This window comes from Mobula hypostoma, chromosome 1 (assembly GCF_963921235.1).
Source record: "Mobula hypostoma chromosome 1, sMobHyp1.1, whole genome shotgun sequence".
In the NCBI taxonomy this organism is placed as follows: Eukaryota; Metazoa; Chordata; class Chondrichthyes; order Myliobatiformes; family Myliobatidae; genus Mobula; species Mobula hypostoma.
The window spans coordinates 246,729,043-246,746,543 of NC_086097.1; the positions used below are offsets into that span (position 1 = coordinate 246,729,043).

Genomic DNA, 17,501 nt, shown 5'->3' on the forward strand with positions numbered 1-17,501 from the left:
AGTGGCAGATGGAGTTCAACCCAGAAAACTGTAAAGTCATTCACTTTGGAAGATCAAACTTGGAGAAGTACAAGTTTAGTGGCAGGATTGTGAGCAGTACAGAGGAACAGAGGGGTCTTGGGGTCCAAGTACAGAGATCCCTCAAAGTTGCCATGCAAGTTGATAGGTTGAATGTCTTTTTTACCATGTGAACTTGGCTACATGGATTCAGAACTGGCTTGTTCACAGAAGGCAGAGGGAAAAGATGTATTAGGAACTTGAGCAGCAATGTTTTGCACACAGCGAGTGGCCAGTATATCTGCCAGAGAAAGCGGTTGAATCAAGTACAATAACAAGTGCTACAATGCACTGGGACAGGTATGTGGATAGGAAAGGTTTACAGGGATATGGGCCAAACATGGGAAAATTGGAACAGCTTGGATTAGCCATCTGGGTTGGCATGGATCAGTTGGGCTGAAGGGCCTGGTTCCATGCTGAATTACTCCAACTCTATTAATAACTTGGGTTAGCTATTCAAATTAAACATTTACACAAATGTCCATTAAATCTTGGATTTCTTTTTTGCAATTAACCTGCAGCAAAGTGTGATGGGCATCCCAGGGTGAAGTCTGAAGTTGGATGGAGCCTGATGTCTGCAAGTCTAAGAATCCAAGAACAAGGACTGAAAGTGTCCTGTCCTACTAGGGTTAGAGGCTTGTTTGGGTGTATGGATGGGTGGGTGGGAGGCTGGGAAAGGGGCTTGCTTTGCTGTTGTTGTTTTGTTTTGCGTTTTTGTTGCTGCTGCTATCTGCTGAACATGGTGGGCATGATGTGTTGCCACTGGAATGTGTGGCAACTCCTGCAGTTTGCCCCCTGCATATCCTTAGATTGTGTTGGTTGTTAATGGAAACGACACATCTCACTATCTTTCAATGTACATGTGATTAATAAATCTGAATCTGATAGTTGCCAATTAACCTACCAGCAAGTCTTTGGAATGTGGGATGCAACCAGAGCACCTGGGAGAAACAGTGTTAAAAAAAATAGAACATACAAACATAGTAACTTGTAGCCATGCTATGTTGGTGCCGGAAGTACGGACACTTACTGGCTGCCCTCAGCATACCTAGGAGTGTGTTGGCCATTGACGAAAATGACATTGTTCCAATATGCTAGTGACAAGTAAAGTTAATCTTTAAAAAAAACTTATAACAGACATCCTGATATCCAAAATATCAAACTTAAGATAATTTTAGTAAATGTAAGGTTTTCATTTCTATCATATTAATACATTAAAATGGTTGTAAAGAAAGCCTCACATTTATGTGTTTTTCACATTCACATTCAAAAGTGCCTGACTGCAAATTAAGCAATTTTGAAATGGAGTTACCAATTTAATATAGAAACAACATCAGCCAACTTGCACTCATCAAACTTCCAGAATCTGCACTGATAACGATCAGGATGTTGACTCACAGATAAACATAGGCCAGTGCACCAGAGATGACTCCCTTAGTCTTTGAAATAATGCCAATACATCTATTATGTGACTACACAGGGCAAAGGTTATCTTACATTCTTTTCTCATCTGAGGCTCAGTTTGCTCTCCAGTGTAGACATAAAATACATCACTACACAATTTTGAGGAGCAAAGGGTTATTCCCTATTTCTAGCTAATAATTATCTCTCAATCCACATTCCTAAAAGCACAGATTACTCAGACAACCACATTACTGATAGTGAAAGCCCATGGCATGTAAATTGTCTGTCACATTTCCGTATTCAAAATGTAACTTCATTGACTGTACAGTGGTTTGGGACTTTCTGTTAGAGGTGTGAAAGGTACCACCCAAATGCAAATTGACCATCACGTTTCTACATTAAAATAGAAGTTCAGAAGTATTCATTGGCTATAAAGTCCTATGGGATGTTCAAAGTAAATTTTATTATCAAAGTACATATATGTCACCATATACAGCCCTGAGATTCATTTTCTTGAGGGCATACTCAATAACTCTGATGTTAATAATAACCATAACAGATTCAATGAAAGTGCCACTAGTAGCGTAGTGGATAGCACAATACTTTACAGTACCAGTGACCCAGGTTTAATTCCTGCCACTGCCTGTATAGAGTTTCCATGTTCACCCTGTGACCGCGATGGATTCCTCCGGGTGCACAAAGACCATAAGACTATAAGACACAGGAGCAGAATTAGGCCATTTGGCCCATAGAGTTCACTCCGCCATTCAATCGTGGCTGATCTTTTTTTTCCCTCAGCCACACTCCCCGGAACCTTTGATGCTATATCCAATCAAGAACCTATCAAGCTCTGCCTTAAATACACCCAACGACTTGGCCTTCACCCAGCTGCCTGCAGTAACAAATTCCCCAAATTCACCACCCTCTGGCTAAAGAAATTGCTCCACATCTCTGTTTTAAATGGGTGCCCCTTTATCCTGAGGTTGTGCTCACTTGTCCTAGACTTCCCCGTCATGGGAAACATCCTTTCCACAACTACTCTGTCTAGCCCTTTCAACATTTGAAAGTTTTCAACGAGATCCCCCCACCCCATCCTTCTAAATTCCAGCAAGTACAGACCCAGAGCCATCAAACATTCCTCGTATGATAACCTTTTCATTTCTGGAATCATCCTTGTGAACCTCCTATGAACCCTCTCCAATGCCTGCCAGCACATCTTTTCTTACGTGAGAAGCCAAAAACTGCTACAATACTCAAGGTGAGGCATCACCAGTGCCTTATAAAGCATCAACATCACATCCCTGCTCTTGTATTCTAGACCTCTTAAAATGAATGCTAACCTTGCACTTGCCTTTCTCACCACCAACTCAACCTGCAAGTTAACCTTTAGGGTGTTCTGCACAACGATTCCCAAGTCCCTTTGTATCTCAGATTTTTGGATTTTCTCCCTGTTTAGAAAATAGTCTGTACATTTATTTCTACTACCAAAGTGCATGACCATGCATTTTTCAACATTGTATTTTTTTGCCACTTTCTTGCCCATTCTCCTAATCTGTCCGTCCCTCTGCAGCCTAATTTTCCTCAACACTACCTGCCCCTCCACCAATCTTCGCATCATCTGCAAATTTGGCAACAAAGCCATATATTCCATCATCTAAATCACTGATCTACAGCAATAAAAGAAAATGTTCCCAACACTGACCCCTGTAGAACACCACTAGTCACTGGTAGCCAACCAGAAAAGGATCCTTTTATTCCCACACACTGCCTCCTACCAATCAGCCTATGCTCTAACCATGTTAGTAACTTTCCTGTAATACCATGGGCTCTTAACTTGCTAAGCAGCCTCATGTGGCACCTTGTCAAAGGCCTTCTGAGAGTACAAATGTGCAGCATCCACTCTATCCCCTTTATCTTTCCTACTTGTAATCTGCATGGAGGTCACTGACCAGTGTTGTTCCACAGGAATCTGTTCTGGGACCCCTCCTCTTGGTGATTTTTATAAATGACCTGGATGAAGAAGTAGAAGGGTGAATTGGTAAGTTTGCTGATGACACAAAGGAGGTTGGGGGTGTTGTGGATAGTCTGGAGGGTTGTCAGATGTTACAGCGGGACATCGATAGGACATGGAACTGGTCTGAGACATGGCAGATGGACTTCAACCCAGATAAGTGTGAATGGTTCATTTTGGTAGGTCAAACTTGAATATAGTATTAATGGTAAGACTCTTGGCAGCGTGGAAGATCTGAAAGACCTTGGGGTCTGTGTCGCTAGGACACTCAAAGCTGCTGCGCAGGTTGACAGGGTTAAGAAAGCATATGGTGTGTTGGCATTCATCAACCGTGGGATTGAGTTCAAGAGCCATGAGGTAATGTTACAGCTATATAAGACCTTAGTCAGACCCCACTTGCGGTTCGGTGTTCAGTTCTGGTCACCTCATTACAGGAAGGCTGTAGATACTATAGAGAGAGTGCAAAGGAGATTTACAAGGATGTTGCCTGGATTGGAGGGCATACCTTAACGACAATGGGTTGAGTGTACTCGGCCTTTTCTTCTTGGAGTGATGGAGGATGAGAGGTGACCTGATAGAGGTGTATAAGATAATGAGGGGCATTGATTGTGTGGCTAGCCAGAGGCTTTTTCTCAGGGCTGAAATGGCTAACACGAGGGGGCATAGTTTCAAGGTGCTTGGAAATAGGTACCGAAGGAATGTCAGGGGTAGGTTTTTCACACAGAAAGTGGTTGGGTGTGTAGAATGCACTGTCGGCGACAGTGGTAGAAGCGGATACAATATGGTCTTTTAAGAGACTCCTGGATAGGTCCATGGAGCTTAGAAAAATAGAGGGCTATGCACTAGGAAAATTCTCGGCAGTCTCTAGAGTAAGTTACATGGTCGGCACAACATTGCGGGCCAAAGGGCCTGCAATGTTCTACATTCCTCAAAGAATTGCAACAGGTTTGTCAGGCAAGATTTTCACTGAAGGAAACCATGTTGACTGTCTCCTATCTTGTCCTTTGTCACCAAGTACTCCATAACCTTAATAACTGACTCCAACAGCTTCTCAACCACTGAGGTCAGGCTAACGGGTCTATAATTTCCTTTCTGCTACCTTCCTCCTTTCTTAAAAAGTGGAGGGACACTTGCAATTTTCCAGTCCTCTGGCACCATGCCAGAGTCCAATGATTTTTAAAAGATCATTACGAATGCCTCTACAATCTCTACTGCAACCTTTTTCAGAATCCTAGGGTGTAGTTCATCTGGTCCAGGTGACTTATGAACCCTTAGGTCTTTCAGCTTTTGAGCACCTACTCCCTAGTAATAATAGTAACTCCACTCACTTATCTTCCCTCACACCCTTCAATATCTGGCACTGTTATTGTATTCCACAGTGAAGACTGATGCAAAATACTCATTGAGTTCATCTGCCATCTCCTTGTCCTCCGTTATTATTTCTCCGGCCTCATTTTTTAGTAGTCTTATATCCACACTCATATCTTTCATTTTTTTAGATACTTGAAAAAGGTTTTACTGCGTACTTTGATAATATTTGCTAGCTTGCTTTCATATTTTACCTTTTCCCTCCTAATGATGCTTTTAGTTGCTTTCTGTAGGTTTTAAAAAGCTTCCCAATCCTCTATCTTCCCACTAATTTTTGCTTTGTTGTATGCCCTCTCTTTTGCTTTTACTTTAGCTTTAACTACCCTCGTCTGCCACAGTTGTATTATTTTGCCATTTGAGTATTTCTTCATTTGTGGAATACATCTATCCTGCACCTTCCCCATTTTTTCCCAGAAACTCACACCAGTGCTGCTCTGCTGTCATCCCTGCCAGCTTCTCCTTTCAATTTACTTTGGCCAACTCCTCTCTCATACCACAGTAATTTCCTTTCATCATCATCATCATTAGGTGCCATGCCCAGTTTGAGCTTTGACTGCTATGGCCCACACACTCCTGTTTCGGGTCAAGTGGATCAATTCATTGGTATTCATTTCCAGTTCTCCGGCTGCTGTCCCCATCATCATTTGTCTTTGTCTTCCTCTTGCTTTCTTCCCTTCAATCTTTCCCATAATTACCGTGCATTCTAACTCCTCTTTCCTAATCACATGTCCAATGAAGTTACGTTGCCTTTTCATGATCTCATACATTATTTCTCTTTTTTTGTTTGCTCTGTTCATGACATCCTCGTTAGATATTCGTTTCCCTTACTCCACTGAAATACTGCTAAGTCAGTCTTTACTTTTCTCGCAATCGAATTTCAAGTTGAACTCAATCTATATTGTGATTACTGCCTCCTAAGGGTTCTTTTACCTTAAGCTCCCTAATCATCTCCAGTTCAATACATAGCCCCCAATCCAGTATAGCTGAACCGCTAGTAAGCACAATGACAAACTGCTTTAAAAAGCCATTTCATAGGTGTTCAACAAACTTACTCTCCTGAGATCTATTTCCAGCCTGATTTTCCCAATTAACATGCATGGTGAAATTTCCATGACTATTATAACATTGTTCTTTTGACAAGCCTTTTCTATTTCCCATTGTAATCTGGGGTCCACATCCCAGCTTCTGTTTGGAGGCCTGTATATAACCGCCAACAGGGCCCTTTTACCCTTGCAGTTTCTCAACCTAACCCACAAGGATTCAACATCTTTTTATCCTAAATCACATCTTTCTGCTGATTTGATGCCATTCTTTACCAGCAGAGCCACACCACACCTTCTGCCTACTTTCCTATCCCTCCGATACAATGTGTAACCTTGGACATTTAGCCCCTAGCTACAACCATCCTTCAGTCACAGTTCAGTGATGGCCACAATATCATAGCTGTCAATCTGTAATAGTGCAACAAGATCATCCCTCTTAGTTCTTATAATCTGTATAATTTTATAATCTTATAATTATATTTCTTATAATTCGAGTACCTTATTTGCTACCCATTTGATTTTACATCCCTAATGCACTGATACTCACCCTGCTGGCTGCAATTTCGTCCTGTCATCTGCCTGCCTTTCCTGACAGTCTGACTGCACACTATCTTTATTAACATCCGTCCTATCTTGAGTCCTTTCACTCCAGTTCCCACCCCCTGCCAAATTAGCTTAAAGCCTCCCCAACAGCTCCATCAAACCTGCCCGTGAGAATACTAGTCCCCTTTGGGTTCAGGTGCAACCCGTCACTTTTGTACAGCTCATACCTCCCCCAGAAGAGATCTCAATGAACCAAGAACCTGAAGCCCTGCCCCCTGCACCAGCTTCTCAGCCACGCATTAATCTGCCAAATCATCCTGGTTCTACCCTCACAGTCAGCAATCCAGAAATTACTACCCTGGGGATCCTACTTCTCAGCTTTCTACCTAGTTCTCCAAATTCTCTTTTCAAGATTTCTTTGCTTTTCCTATGTCATTGGTACCAGTAGGTACCAAGACATCTGGCTGTTCTCCCTCCCCTTCCAAAATGCTATGGATGTGATTCGAGATGTCCCTGACCCTGGCACCAGGGAGACGGCATACCATTCGGGTGTCCCATTCACATTCACAGAATCTCCTGTCTGTTCCCCTGACTATTGAGCCCCTATCACTACCACTCCCCTCTTCTCCTCTGCACCACGGACCCATGCTCAGTGCCAGTAACATGGTCTCCATGGTATTCCCCTGGGTGGTCATTCCCTACAACGGCATCCAAAGCAGTATACTTATTATTGAAGGGAAGCCAAAGGGGTGCTCTGCACTAACTGCCTTCACATTTGCATTTCCCTGGATAGTCACCCAGCTACTCACCTCCTGCAACTTAGGGGTAACTACTTCCCTGCAACTCTGATCGACTATCTCCTCGCTCTCCTATACAAGTTAAAGATCATGCAGCTGCTGTTCCATATTCCCAACATGGTCTTCAAGAAGCTGCAGCCGGATGCACTTCATGTAGATGTAGTTCCCTGGGAGACTCAGGGTCTCCCAGGACTCCAACATCCGGCATGAAGAGCACACAACGGCCATTTACTACACTAGGGTAAGAGGAGAAAAAAAAGAGAACCTTAACAGAAACTAACCCAGAGCCAACATTCTTTTGAGCTGAAGCCTCCTTTAAGCCAAAGCCTGACACTCCTACTCTCACTCTGGCCTACTCCCAACAATAGCCACCCTTCTGTACTTTTAAACAAGTGTCGCCAACCTGCGAAAAACCTTGTTGCTGTAGCCTGCTCCTGCCGCTGAACGGGCCATCAGAATGAGCCCGAACCACCCACAAAGCTCTCCTTTTAAACAAGTGTCGCCAACGTGCAAGAACCCTCGTTGCTGTGTGCTGCTCCCGTTGCTGATTGGCCACCAGGATCAGTACCAGCTGGTAAGCTAACTGGTCATTCTAAATTGTCCCATGATCAGGCTAGGTATAAATCAGGGCATTGCTGGGCAGCATGGCTCGAAGGTGCCAGAAAGGCCTATTCCACGCTGTATCTCAATAAATAAACAAACTAGGGCATTCAACCAGAGTGCAGAAGGCAACAAGCTGCGGCGGGGGCGGGGAGGAGGAAGAGGAGGAGGGGTAGGAGGAGGAGGAGAAGGGAGGAAGAGGAGGAGGAGGAGGGAGGAAGGGGAGGAAGAGGAGAAAGAGGAGGAAGAGGAGGAGGAGGAGGAAGAAAAAGAAATAATTATAGAGAAGAGTCCTTGAAAGTGAGTCCATTGGTTGTGAAAACATTTCAATGTTGAGGTAAGTGAAGTTGAGTGAAGTTATCTACTTTGGTTCAAGAGCTTGATGGTTGAGGGGTAGTTCTTTTAGAGGTGTGAAAGGTACTATCCAAACGCAAATTAGCTATCACATTTCTATATTAAAAATGTAATTTCAAAAGTATTCATTGGCTGTAAAGTGTTTTGAGACGTTCTCTTAGAGATGCAAGGAGTACTATCCAAATGCAAGTCATTCTTTAAAGATATTTTTCACACTTTTCCCTCTTCAATTAAATATAAATCTGTAAAATTCCCTCAGTTAAAATATATTGTTCTAAATTTGCTCTCCTGTGAAGCACTTAATTATTGACTCTAATGTGTAAAATCAAAGAACACAAAAATTTGTCTCTGACAAGAAAACAGATGAACAGGAAACAGTGGGATTATATAAAGCATTTAACCAAATAACCAAATAACCATTACACACACAGCACGGAAACAGGCCATCTCGGCTCTTCTAGTCTGTGCCAAACACTTACTCTCACCTAGTCCCACCGACCTGCACTTAGACCATAACTCTCCATTCCTTTCCTGTCCATATAGCGATCCAATTTAACTTTAAACGACAACATCGAACCTGCCTCTACGACTTCTGCTGGAAGCTCGTTCCACACAGCCACCACTCTCTGAGTAAAGAAGTTCCCCCTCATGTTACCCCTAAACTTTTGCCCCCTAACTCTCAACTCATGTCCTCTTGTTTGAATCTCCCCTACTCTCAATGGAAAAAGCCTATCCACGTCAACTCTATCTATCCCCCTCATAATTTTAAATACCTCTATTAAGTCCCCCCTCAACCTTCTACGCTCCAAAGAATAAAGACCCAACTTGTTCAACCTCTCTCTGTAACTTAGGTGCTGAAACCCAGGTAACATTCTAGTAAATATTCTCTGTATTCTCTCTATTTTGTTGACATCTTTCCTATAATTCGGTGACCAGAACTGTACACAATACTCCAAATTTGGCCTTACCAATGCATTGTACAATTTTAACATTACATCCCAACTCCTATACTCAATGCTTTGATTTATAAAGGCCAGCATACCAAAAGCTTTCTTCACCACCCTATCTACATGAGATTCCACCTTCAGGGAACTATGCACCATTATTCCTAGATCCCTCTGTTCTACTGCATTCTTCAATGCCCTATGTTTTACCATGTGTGTCCTGTTTTGATTAGTCCTACCAAAATGCAGCACCTCACATTTATCAGCATTAAACTCCATCTGCCATCTTTCAGCCCACTCTTCTAACTGGCCTAAATCTCTCTGCAAGCTTTGAAAACCTACTTCATTATCCACAACTCCACCTATCTTAGTATCATCTGCATACTTACTGATCCAATTTACCACTCCATCATCCAGATCATTAATGTATATGACAAATGTAAGGGGTTTCTTCTTTTATGTTACTGCGTATGTTAATCAAAATGGCTTCTTTGTTATGGTAAGTGCTGAGAAGGTTCTCCCGCTGCAGCTTGTTTGGGTTATATTATTGATAAGAGAGCGAATGACCCAATGGGTGTCCATGTTATTCTTTTTTTGGGGTGATATTCTGTCTCATATGGCTGGGAAACGGGGGTTTCGGCGGGCTTTTGGAGGAGAGACTGGGAGTAAGTCGGACATGCTGGGAGCGCTCTGGTTGATCACCTTGGGTCGTTCCAAGCTGCGAGTCGAGGGGGTCGGAGTGGATTGCAGGGGGAAGAAAGAAGGACCCGGGTGTTTGAGCTCCAACTGTGTGTGCACGAAGAAATTGAACTTTGATAAGTCTGGCACCTTTTTCTTTTCCTTTTATATTGTATCTCTATTAATCTCATAGTCCTAATAAAATTTATAAAGTGTAATCTGTAAAATGTACAAACATTTGTATATTGTGTGCTGGCTGATGATTGATGTTTGAGGCCGAATCAGGTGGCATTGCACAGCAACTGACGCAACCGGGAGACACAGTTGGGCGGCGGACGGGGCTTCCCCTAGATAAATATGAGCCGATATAGCTGAGCGTTACATTTGTGGGGGCCAACATCAGGGATTGAATTTTCGGTAAGCTGTATAAATCGCCACGTTAAGTAGTGCGGAGATGGATCGAGATAAACTGGTAAGCTGGTGTGAGTTAGAGGACGTACCGGTTAATCATGCGTGCATGTTAAGTGGGGTGGATTTCCGCATTTCAGGAGATGTACTAGTACGGGGGTTGAGTTTGATTAAAGGTATCGGGCAGGTAGAACTGATAGCTAGAAGGTGCGGTAAAGAAGTGGAACCCAGCTGGGTGTTGGTTCGTACGAGTGCTGACGTCATGACGTTGGAACTGCCAGCGACAGTCAGTGTCCGGGGGAGGTGGGGCCGTGAGGCCTCCACACCCTCCCGGAGGAAGAAAGTGAGGAGACACTGGAGGAGGAGCTAGATGAGACCCCAAGGGAGGTGCCAGTAGCCAGTGGTGGGGGGGGGTCAGAGCGGGAAGGCTTGGCCAGGCCCCTTCCCCCAGCTAGAGGTGAGACCTCCAAGTTAGCAGCCGCCATTACCTCCCTGGTGAGAAGGGCCGAGGGGCCCCGACCGAAGCTGCGAATTTTCTCAGGAGCCACACCTACCCCGGAAGGGGAGGACGACTATGACACATGGATCGAAAATATGTCCCAGTTGTTAGAGGCGTGGCCAGGCTCAGATGAGGAAAAGAGACAGCGATTGGTGGAAAGTTTGAGGGGAGGGGCGGCCGGTGTCATCCGGGAGCTGAAAGCTGAACAGCCCTTGGCTTTCCTGGCAGAGTATCCGGAAGCTTTGGAGGGAGCGTTTGGAATGTCGGGAGAATCCTGGGAGCTCTTAGCGGAGTTTCACCACATGCAGCAGGGTAGAGGGGAAAAGCTCTCAGAGTACATTTTTTGACTGGAGAGAATGTTTACTGGGTTGCGGCGCTGAGGGGTAGTGAAGGCGGACGAAGTGGCGAGATTGAGGATGAGTCAGATATTCAGTGGTTCCCTGGAGGAGGACAAGGTGGCTTGGAGTCTCCGGCAGTCCTATAAAAGGAGTCCCCCTCCATCATTCGGGCAGCTGATTAGAGAGGTGCGGGAGGATGAGAGCACGTTGGGCCGGAAAGGGGGCTCTGGTCACCGGGGACAATCCCCAGCGGTACAGGAGGTTGAGAACCAAGAAACCTAAGGGGGCCTGGGGGATAGGGACCCCTCACTTGAGGGGATGGACAGGGAGAGTACCCCCTTTGGGGGACGGCCTGCGCAGTGGGCTGGGAGTGGCGGGCGTCTCAGGAGGAAGCTGTGGGGAAGAGGCCCACTTTCGGAGGGATTGTGAGAGACAAAGCGCCCTGCAGAGGGCAAGCCCCCTGGCGACTAAGAAGGGAGAGGTGTTGGGAAACCTGGGAGAGACTCAGTGAGGGAACGGACTGGAGTCTCTGGAGGACCACGTTCCCAGAAATCAGCCATGGGACCCCCGTAAGCTCAAGCCCTTATTCCGGATGGATTAGTGGGACCCCGTTCCAGCGTGTCCCTATAGATAGAGGGAATCTTTGCAAGAGCCATCCTTGACACAGGATCACAGGTTACCTTATTGTACCAGTCGTTCTACAACAAATATCTGAAGCATTTGCCAGTAACCCCGTTTAATGCACTGGATATTTGGGGCATAAATGATGGTGATTAACCGTACAATAGGTACTGTCAGTGAGATTGGAATTCTCGGAGGGCGATGTGGGAGTGTCGGAAGCCTTTGAGATGTTGGTGTTGGTTTGTCCGGACCCGGTGGAAACCGGTGACGCTGCCCTTCTGGAGGGGAATAACTCCCCTCTTGTGCGACAGCTCCTGGGAGCCTGTAAGGAGAAGGCGGGGGAGAACTTTCTGGAGACCCGCTCGGTACACCCAGTGTTCCGAGCGGTGTACGAAGGAGTGGGTGACCCCCAGGGGCTGGATCCTGAGTGCAAACGAGGGACGATGTGGTGTACTCAGGCGAGGTCTAAAGTGATACGGCCAGGGGAGGTGGCACTAGTAATGGGGACCTCCAGATTCCCCGGAGTACCGGCGGGCGAGGCCCTGTTAGTAGACGCCCTGGAAGACCTTGAAGGGGAATCCCGGTTCCTGGCTGGGGTACTGGTGAGACCTGAATTGCAGAGGCCCTCGGTTGTACAGGGATGCCGGATGGGGGTGATTGTAAGGAACACAACGGAGAGGGAGATCACCTTTAAGCGCAAGATGCCCCTCGCGCACTTGTTCCCGGTGACGATGATGTCTAGCGCCCCCGTGAAGCCCACTGGAGGAAAACTATTAGAGAACGGGGGTGACTGACCAATGAGGCCTTTAATTTTGAGGACTCCCCCAAACCGCCGGAGTACAAGAGAGGGCTGGTGGAGAAGATGCTGAAGCTAGGGGATGTCTTTTCTCAGGGCGAGTTTGATGTGGGCTGCTCCAAGAGCACTCGTCACACTATCCAGGTGACAAATGACACACCGTTTAGAGAAAGATCGTAGCGGTTGGCCCCAGCAGATATGGAAGATGTGCGGCAGCACTTGCAGCAGTTGAAGGATGCAGGGATTATTGAGGAGTCCCGGAGCCCCTGTGCGTCCCCCATAGTAGTGGCCAGGAAGAAAAATGGGAAGGTACGCACATGTGTGGACTATAGGACCCTGAACCAGCGCACTGTCCCCGACCAGTATACGGTCCCGAGGGTTGAAGACGCGTTGGCCTGTTTGAGTGGTGCGCAGTGGTTTAGTGTCTTGGATTTGCGGAGTGGGTATTACCAGATTCCGATCAGTGGGGCCAATAGAGAGAAGACGGCCTTCATCTGTCCCCGGGATTCTTTCAGTTCAAACGAATGCCCCAAGCATATCAGGGGCCCCAGCCACCTTCCAGAGGCTCATGGAGAGGACAGTGGGGGATATGAACCTGCTCGAGGTGTTGGTGTATCTGGATGATCTGATAGTGTTTGGATCTACGCTGGAGGAACATGAGGAGTGGCTGCTGAAGGTGTTGAGTCAGCTGAAGGAGGAAGGGTTAAAACTTTCCCTGGATAAATGCCAGTTCTGTAAGCCGTCGGTCGGCTATGTTGGACACATAATTTCGCGAGATGGAGTGGCTACTGATCCGGCTAAGATAGACGCAGTGACCACCTGGCTGAGACCCCAGAAGGTGAGCGCCCTGCGCTCGTTTTTAGGGTTTTGTGGGTATTACCGGCGATTCGTGAAAGGATACGCTAAAATGAGTCACCCATTGAACCAGCTGTTGTGTGGCTATCCACCTGTGGGGAAGAAAAGGAAGGGAGACTGTGGGCCGGAGGCAGGAGGATACTTGAACCCGGCGGAGCCCTTTGGATCGAGGTGGGATGCTCAATGTGAGGATACGTTCCAATCTCTGAAAAGGGCGCTGACGCAGGCCCCGGTGTTGGCTTTAGCCGATCCCCGGAAGCCGTATGTACTGCACACTGATGCCAGTCGAGAGGGTCTGGGGGCTGTCCTGTACCAGGAACAGGACAACGGATTGAGGCCGGTGGTGGTTGTCAGCCAAAGTTTGTCGCCATCTGAGAGAAACTATCCCACTCACAAGTTGGAGTTCCTGGCACTGAAATGGGCGGTGGTGGACATGTTGAGCGACTATCTATATGGGGCCAAGTTTGGGGTGAGAACGGACAACAACCCTCTCACTTATATCCTGACATCGGCAAAACTGGACGCTACTGCGCATCAGTGGTTGGCAGCCTTGTCTGCCTACGAGTTCAGCCTGAAGTACTGGCCGGGGGGTCCGAACATCGATGCAGATGCTTTATCTCGTCGGGCGCATGATGAGTCAGGCACGGCTGAGGAGTGGGAGAGTGTCCCTGCCCCGGGAGTGAAGGCCATGTGTCAATTTGCAAGCGACACTAAAGCAGGAGTCCCAATGGGGCCGGATCGGGCAGTGGATCAATTGGGGGCTGACGATGACGCGTTAGCCACTGGGTACTGTAATTTGACTGCTCTGAGGAACAGGCAGCTGCCGGAGGTGAGCCCCCAGGAAGTGGGGGCAGCTCAGCGTGAAGACCCGAGCATTGGCAGTATCTAGTACGCGGCTAAAAAGGGGGATATGGCTCAGGTGGAGAAGGCGAAGCACGCCTCAGTGCCCTTACTACAGAAGGAGTGGCCTCGGTTGAAGCTGAAGAACCAAATCTTGTACCGGGTCACGTCGCCCCTGGACCACCCCCGGCGTTGGCAGCTGGTCATGCCTGAGAAGTATCAGAAGACTGTGCTCCAGGCACTACATGATGATTCCAGGCACTTGGTAGTGGAAAAGACCTATGGATTACTCGACCAGTTTTACTGGCCCCGGATGAGGGGAGAGGTTGATGAATACTTAAGAAATGCAGTCGCTGCATCCAGAGGAAGACCCTGCCTGCGCAGGCAGCTCCTTTGTCCCACTTGCAGATTGCGGGACCCACGGCCCTGGTGCATATGGATTTCCTGTCTATTGAGCCAGACACCAGCAACACCGCGAATGTCTTAGTCATCACGGATCACTACACTAGATACGCTCACGCGTTTCCCACTAAGGACCAGAAAGAGACTACAGTGGCGAAGGTGTTATGGGAGAAGTACTTTGTTCATTATGGCCTTCCCCGGCGGATCCACAGTGATCAGGGACAGGACTTCAAGAGCAGGCTTATCCATGAATTACTGGGTATGCTTGGAGTCGAGAAATCCAGGACCACCCCCTAACACCTGCAGGGTGATCCTCAGCCCGAGGAGTTTAACCGGACCCTGTTGGACATGCTCGGGACTCTGGAGATCAGTCAGAAGAGTAACTGGAGTCAGCACATCGGACATTTGGTTCACTGTTACAATTGTACTCGCAATGACGCTACAGGGTACTCGCCTTATTATCTGATGTTCGGGCGGGAAGCGAGGTTGCCCATTGACCTGTGTTTTGGGACTGAAGTAGGTGAATTACCTTCAAAGCCCTATCTGAAGTATATGTCCGATATGAGGAGAGAGTTGAAAGGGGCATACCAGTTGGCTGAGGCGGCGGCCACCAAGCAGAATCAAGGGAATAAGAGGAGGTATGATCAGAAAATGAAGTTTGCCCAACTACTGCCGGGAGACCGGGTCCTTATACGGAATATAGGACTACCTGGTAAGCACAAGTTGGCGGACCGTTGGGCAGCCACCCCCTATGTGGTAGAGAGGCAGATGCCGAATCTACCTGTTTACCGGGTGAGACCCGAGGACAGGAAGGGGCCTGTCAAGGTACGCCATCGGAACCACCTGTTACCTCTGGGTCGAGAAGTGCAGGTAGACCAAGAGCCCAAATGGAAGTTTACGCCTAGTACGAGGACTCTGCGAGGGTGTAGGGCGAGGGAAGAGCCCGCTGCAAAAGAGACAGGACCAGTCCCCACCCCGGAAAGGGATACTGCTTCAGAAGACGATGATTCGGACGTGTGGCACCTATTTCCATTCGCAAATTCCCCAGTACCACCACTGAGTTGGGTGAGAGGAGGGAGGGTGTTGGGGGGCAGCCTGAGATACAGCCGGCATTGGGGGAAGAAAGGGTGGAATCAGAACCCGAGACAGAGGGCTCACAGTGAGAGAGAGGGTGAGGGTCTGACAGGTAAGGCCCAGGGTGTCACCCGTGGTGTCTGAGCCGGAAGGGTCGGCAGAGGAGGTACGGAGGTCTCAGAAGTAGGCACCTCCCTGAGAGGTTGACCTATACAGCGCCGGGAGAACAGGGTGTGATCTCTACTGCCCTGGGAAGTTATGTCACTGCTTTATGCACCTGGGTTGGGTTTTTTGTTTTGCAAGGAGCAATGGTTAACTCTGTTAATGTCATGAGGGCATGACTTTTATTTGGTGGGGGGAGAGTGTAAGGGGTTTCTTCTTTTATGTTACTGCGTATGTTAATCAAAATGGCTTCTTTGTTATGTTAAGTGCTGAGAAGGTTCTCTCACTGCAGCTTGTTTGGGTTATATTATTGATAAGAGATTTTTTTTGGGGGTGATATTGTCTCATATGGCTGGGAAACGGGGGTTTCGGCGGGCTTTTGGAGGAGAGACCGGGAGTAAGACGGACGTGCTGGAAGCGCTCTGTTCAATCACCTTGGGTGGTCCCGAGCTGCGAGTCGAGGGGGTCGGAGTGGATCGCAGGGTGAAGAGAGAAGACCCCGGGTATTTGAGTTCCAACTGTGTGCGCACTAAGAAATTGAACTTTGGTAAGTTTGGCACCTTTTTCTTTTCCTTTTATGTTGTATCTCTATTAATCTCATAGTCCTAGTAAGATTTATAAAGTGTAATCTGTAAAATGTACATTGTGTGCTGGCTGATGATTGAGGTTTTTGAGGCCGAATCAGGAACCGACGCAACCGGGAGACACAGTTGGGCAGCGGACGGGGTTTCCCCTAGATAAATACGAGCCGATATAGCTGAGCGTTACACAAACAACACTGGACACAGTACAGTGGACACTGGAGAGTGGAATCAATGTTTTGGTAAGTATAAGGTTTTGATAGCTAGGATAAATAAACTATGGGTAGTTTTGGGTGCACTGAAACATGAACCTGGCTTCCATCAACAAGGAGATTTTAACTTTATAAATTCTACATTTTCATTTCTTTTCCTGCTTGCACACCTAAATACCAGCACCTTAATTCAAAGAAGAAACTACCCAAATCTATTCACACACAGCTTGTGTAAGTATTACAGAGAAATACTTCAAGCCATTCAGAGTTAAGGCTGATTTATACTTATATATACGGGCTACGCCGTAGGCCTGATTTATACTTTTGCGTAGCCCTACGCCGTAGCGAGCATGCATAGTTGTGTCTGCGTTGCTCTGCAATTCACCGCCAAAACGCTAGTTGGCGGTGGGGTTTCTATGCCACTGTGTTGAGTTTCTTCATGAGAGACATGGAAATGCATTTCAAATATTTTCAGATGTCAGCAGGTAGATTTGACGATCTGGTTCATCATCTCCAACCATTTATTTCGCGTCAGTGTACAGACATGTACAGTGGACATCAAAAGAAGAATAGGGATGCCAAAAGACACCTTTACAAGAATGAAGAGTATACTGACCAATACTAAACTAGGCATGACAACCCACCTCAGAGTACTGAAATGTTGTGTTTATCCAGTTATGTTATATGGCTCAGAATGTTGGACAATATCTAGTAACATGAGGAAATAAATTGTAGCAGCAGAAATGTGGTTTTTGAGGAGGATGCAAAGAATATCATGGACGAAACGTATATCTAACGAGGATGTCATGAACAGAGCAAACAAAAAAAGAGAAATAATGTATGAGATCATGAAAAGGCAACATAACTTCATTGGACATGTGATTAGGAAAGAGGAGTTAGAATGCACGGTAATT

At 46.8% G+C, this 17,501-nt stretch overlaps 1 protein-coding gene and 1 pseudogene across 4 annotated transcripts in view; one reads left to right on the forward strand and one right to left on the reverse strand.

Annotated features, from left to right (window-relative positions):
* Positions 1 to 17,501, reverse strand: part of sugct (succinyl-CoA:glutarate-CoA transferase) — a 563,356-nt gene that overhangs the window by 522,018 nt on the left and 23,837 nt on the right. The window lies entirely within an intron of this gene.
* Positions 10,254 to 14,205, forward strand: LOC134356697 (modulator of apoptosis 1-like; annotated as a pseudogene).